We start from the raw sequence: 6,210 nt of genomic DNA, 5'->3' as shown, positions 1-6,210 counted from the left end.
TATGATACACATGCTTGTGTGTATTTCAGGAAAAAATCTAAAGCATCACGGCGGCTCTAGGGCACAACGGTGGTAGATTTAGAGCCGCGGGTTGGGTTCTACCTTTGGTCGGGGAGGAATAGAAAACAAGATAGGGAGGTATCTTACCATTCGTGGCTAAGTTCACATACATGAGAAGTTGCCAAAAAAAATTTACCCATTATCTTGATTTTATTTATTTATTCTTCTCAAAAGTAAGGTTGTAACCATGTCGATCCTAATCTACATGGCACGCGTGAATTTTAAAGTTGGGGATTTTGACCATTTGTCAAACATTTTCTCATACTTTAATGATTTACTCTCATTTTTATTAACTTCAATGATTTGCCACAACTTTATCAAAAACTAGATGATTTGGCATTTCTACCCAGTTTGGATTACATTATTTATCGGACTGGCAAAATGCCCCTCTTACCAAAATTAGCTAAACACATGTTTTTCTCTCTCTCTCTTTTGTGTTCATATCGCAGTTGATGGCTTGCCATGGCTCATCCACCTTTCCGCCCATGTCGTGATGTCGATGATCCTCCACTCCCCATGCTTCGATGGTGTCATTGAGTTGTTGTTGCTCTTCTCCCATGACCTTCTCCTAGCCCTCCTCTACAATGGCATGTGCTCAAGGGGTTGTCTGATGTTAGTCCATGGGCGAGATCCTAGAGCAAGTCACAAGGCATGCAGAGCGGTCGAGCTCTCAGGGAAAGGTGTTCTGATCCATGCACCGGATGCCCATGACGGCATGCATAATTTGCCACAAGTGCCGACATCCATGAGTGCATCACCATGGGGCGTGGGGTTGTTTCAACCTCGCCCGCCTCATGGAGCACGACAAGAACTTCCTCCTCGTAGATGACACGGAAGGAGAGGACACGACGCGCAGTAAGGAGCTCTAGGACAGCAGCCTTTTGGAACTAGAGTCATTGGTCCCCTTACAAATGTGACATAATGTCTTGGCCATCATTGTTGAGCCCGCGCAGGGTGACACTCAAGGGGCGCGTCGGGGATGTTATGTCGTCTGTCTTCATCACCTCGTTTCCCATCCCGGGAGGGCACCACTAGCGTGGGCACCGCGTGGAACCTGTGAACCATGGCAAAGTTGGCACGTGGAGCCGCACCACATCACACGTCACATGATGAGGGAGATGCTTGGTAAGGACAAGGTGGTGCAGGTTGTGAACCACCTATCACCACTTTTGCCTCCTTCATGTCGCGATTGTTCACAATAATACCGGGCGTACTCTTCATGTGTCCACGTTGCTTGCCGAGGTCATGTATGTGATCAACGTTAGTCTCGCGAGATGTACAAGAACGTTTTTCTCCATGAGGTAGGGAGTGAGAAGGAGATATGGCCGGGGAAGTGACGGCTTCATAAAGCGGAATAGGTGTTGGGTTAGCCAGCAGCAAAGCAGGACGCCTGGGAGCTGATGATTGCTAGGTATATAGCCTAACAAGGAGTTGGGCCCCCAGATGTAGGAGTTTGTAGTAAAATGCAGTAACTTTTTGTCAGTGAGAAACCAATGTATCAATCCATGGAGGTAACACTATACCGCGGCAACGTCAAATTTGGGCAACACAAATAAAAATTTACTTATGCCCCAACATTTTTTTCCTTTTTTTATGGCATGCCCCTAGAAATTTCAACAAGGGGTGTCAACCTTGCTAGCATTACTAGTTGTATAATAAGATAATTAAACGACAAAATGGTAAATGATTTTTTTTGTATTGTTGGAGCAAAATATAGCTGAAAATAAAAGTGTGTATGAAATTTGCTGGAAGGTGATTCTTATGCTAAAAATGGACCGAGGTTCATAGGTTAGCCAAGTGTATCTCTTAAATAAATAAATAAGAATGTGGCAAGTAACATAGTCATGTGAAAAAACACATAATGGAATATTTTTCATGTCCAAGCCAAATACATGTGATGTGTTGATATTATACAGGCATCCATAAATCTATATACAATAGGAACAATAAAGGTGTTCATTGTAATAACAGATAAATGATTAATTTAATACACATATGAATCCAAACTAGGATATGGTATTACAATGAGATGAATGTAGGGATTGGTGATAAGAATGTGGACGATGCTGATGATGAAGATTGATGTCATAGTCTCCTTGATCGGGGTGATGGCGTGGCGGTGCCCTTATGTGGATTCCCCCTCCGGATCATGAATGGAGGGATTGATGATAGGCATCATGAATGGATTAATTGATGATGATGATGAAGATGATGATGGAGGGCATGAGTTTTTTATATTTTGGTTCATTGTTCTGGTTTCTTCGTTCTTCGTGTGTGAAATCTGAGCACACGGGGTTGAATTAGTCGACCAGTAGGTGGCGGCGTCATACGGTACAAGCACTGACACCATGGATGCTCGTACCGCATGTCATCTTTAAGGCCCTGCGTAGCTAGTTTTTTTCCTCGGGTGATCTTCTCTCAATAGGGAAGTGAAGGAAATATGCCCTAGAGGCAATAATAAAGTTATTATTTATTTCCTTATATCATGATAAATGTTTATTATTCATGCTAGAATTGTATTATCTGGAAACAAAATACTTGTGTGAATACATAGACAAACTAAACATCACTAGTGTGCCTCTACTTGACTAGCTTGTTAATCAAAGATGGTTATGTTTCCTAACCATAGACATGTGTTGTCATTTGATTAACGGGATCACATCATTAGAATGATGTGATTGACATGACACATTCCATTAGCTTAGCATCCGATCGTTTAGTATGTTGCTATTGCTTTCTTCATGACTTATACATGTTCCTATGACTATGAGATTATGCAACTCCCGTTTGCCGGAGGAACACTTTGTGTGCTACCAAACGTCACAACGTAAATGGGTGATTATAAAGGAGCTCTATAGGTGTCTCCAAAGGTACATGTTGGGTTGACGTATTTCGAGATTAGGATTTGTCACTCCGATTGTCGGAGAGGTATCTCTAGGCCCTCTCAGTAATGCACATCACATAAGCCTTGCAAGCATTGCAACTAATGAGTTAGTTGCGAGATGATGTATTACGAAACGAGTAAAGAGACTTGCCGGTGACGAAATTGAACTAGGTATTGAGATACCGATGATCGAATCTTGGGCAAGTAACATACCGATGACAAAGGGAACAACGTATGTTGTTATGCGGTCTGACCGATAAAGATCTTCGTAGAATATGTAGGAGCCAATATGAGCATCCAGGTTCCGCTATTGGTTATTGACCGCAGACATTTCTCGGTCATGTCTACATTGTTCTCGAACCCGTAGGGTCCGCACGCTTAACGTTACGATGACAATTTCATTATGAGTTTATATATTTTGATGTACCGAAGTTTGTTCGGAGTCCCGGATGTGATCACGGACATGATGAGGAGTCTCAAAATGGTTGAGACATAAAGATTGATATATTGGAAGCCTATGTTTGGACACTGGAAGTGTTCCGGGTGAAATCGGCATTTTACCGGAGTACCGGGAGGTTACCGGAACCCCCCGGTAATCTAATGGGCCTTAATGGGCCTAGTGGAGGAAGAGGAGAGGAGGCCTAGGGGCTACTGCGCGCCCCTTCCCCCCGAAGTCCGAATTGGACAAGGAGGGGGTACGGCGCCCCCCTTTTCCTTTCTTCCCTCTCCTCCTTCCCCCCCAAGTCCTAATCCAACTAGGGAAAGGGGGGAGTCCTACTCCCGGTAGGAGTAGGACTCCTCCTGCGCGCCTCCTCCTAGGGCCGGCCGCACCCCCCCTCCCCTTGCTCCTTTATATACGGGGGCAGGGGGCACCTCTAGACACACAAGTTATTCTTCAAGATCGTTCTCTTAGCCGTGTGCGGTGCCCCCCTCCACCATAGTCCTCGATAATATTGTAGTGGTGCTTAGGCGAAGCCCTGCGACAGTAGAACATCAAGATCGTCACCACGCCATCATGCTGACGGAACTCTTCCCCGACACTTTGATGCATCGGAGTCCGGGGATCGTCATCGAGCTGAACATGTGCTATAACTCGGAGGTGCCGTAGTTTCGGTGCTTGATCGGTCGGGCCGTGAAGACGTACGACTACATCAACCGCGTTGTCATAACGCTTCTGCTGTCGGTCTACGAGGGTACGTAGACAACACTCTCCCCTCTCGTTGCTATACATCACCATGATCTTGCGTGTGCGTAGGACAATTTTTAAAATTACTACGTTCCCCAATAGTGGCATCCGAGCCTAGGTTTTATATGTTGATGTTATCTGCACGAGTAGAACACAAGTGAGTTGTGGGCGATATAAGTCATACTGCTTACCAGCATGTCATACTTTGGTTCGGCGGTATTGTTGGATGAAGCGGCCCGGACCGACATTACGCGTACACTTACGCGAGACTGGTTCTACCGACGTGCTTTGCACACATGTGGCTGGCGGGTGTCAGTTTCTCCAACTTTAGTTGAACCAAGTGCGGCTATGCCCGGTCCTTGCGAAGGTTAAAACAGCACCAACTTGACAAACTATCGTTGTGGTTTTGATGCATAGGTAAGATTGGTTCTTGCTTAAGCCCGTAGCAGCCACGTAAAACTTGCAACAACAAAGTAGAGGACATCTAACTTGTTTTTGCAGGGCATGTTGTGATGTGATATGGTCAAGACATGATGCTAAATTTTATTGTATGAGATGATCATGTTTTGTAACTGAGTTATCGGCAACTGGCAGGAGCCATATGGTTGTCGCTTTATTGTATGCAATGCAATTGCGCTGTAATGCTTTACTTTATCACTAAGCGGTAGCGATAGTCGTGGAAGCATAAGATTGGCAAGACGACAACGATGCTACGATGGTGATCAAGGTGTTGCGCCGGTGACGATGGTGATCATGACGGTGCTTCGAAGATGGAGATCACAAGCACAAGATGATGATGGCCATATCATATCACTTATATTGATTGCATGTGATGTTTATCTTTTATGCATCTTATCTTGCTTTGATTGACGGTAGCATTTTAAGATGATCTCTCACTAATTATAAAGAAGTGTTCTCCCTGAGTATGCACCATTGCGAAAGTTCTTCGTGCTGAGACTGAAGGAAATATGCCCTAGAGGCAATAATAAAGTTATTATTTATTTCCTTATATCATGATAAATGTTTATTATTCATGTTAGAATTGTATTAACCGAAAACATAATACATGTGTGAATACATAGACAAACAGAGTGTCACTAGTATGCCTCTACTTGACTAGCTCGTTAATCAAAGATGGTTATGTTTCCTAACCATAAACAAAGAGTTGTTATTTGATTAACGGGATCACATCATTAGGTGAATGATCTGATTGACATGATCCATTCCATTAGCTTAGCACCCGATCGTTTAGTATGTTGCTATTGCTTTCTTCATGACTTATACATGTTCCTATGACTATGAGATTATGCAACTCCCGTTTGCCGGAGGAACACTTTGTGTGCTACCAAACGTCACAACATAAATGGGTGATTATAAAGGTGCTCTACAGGTGTCTCCAAAGGTACATGTTGGGTTGGCGTATTTCGAGATTAGGATTTGTCACTCCGATTGTCGGAGAGGTATCTCTGGGCCCTCTCGGTAATACACATCACGTAAGCCTTGCAAGCATTGAAACTAATGAGTTAGTTGTGAGATGATGTATTACGGAACGAGTAAAGAGACTTGCCGGTAACGAGATTGAACTAGGTATGGGATACCGACGATCGAATCTCGGGCAAGTAACATACCGATGACAAAGGGAACAACGTATGTTGTTATGCGGTCTGACCGATAAAAGATCTTCGTAGAATATGTAGGAGCCAATATGAGCATCCATGTTCCGCTATTGGTTATTGACCGAAGACGTGTCTCGGTCATGTCTACATTGTTCTCGAACCCGTAGGGTCCGCACGCTTAAGGTTTCGATGACAGTTATATTATGAGTTTATGAGTTTTGATGTACCGAAGTTAGTTCGGAGTCCCGGATGTGATCATGGACATGACGAGGTGTCTCGAAATGGTCGAGACATAAAGATTGATATATTGGACGGCTATATTCGGACACCGGAAGTGTTCCGGGGAAGTTTCGGATAAAACCGAAGCACCGGAGGGTTACCGGAACCCCCCGGGGGGTTAATGGGCCTCATGGGCCTAAAGTGGAGAAGAGGAGGGGCTGCCAGGGCAGGCCGCGCGCCCCCTC

The sequence above is a fragment of the Triticum dicoccoides genome, chromosome 7A, assembly GCF_002162155.2.
Source record: "Triticum dicoccoides isolate Atlit2015 ecotype Zavitan chromosome 7A, WEW_v2.0, whole genome shotgun sequence".
Classification (NCBI taxonomy): Eukaryota; Viridiplantae; Streptophyta; class Magnoliopsida; order Poales; family Poaceae; genus Triticum; species Triticum dicoccoides.
The sequence above is the reverse complement of the archived record's forward strand: the minus strand, read 5'-3'. Positions refer to the sequence as shown.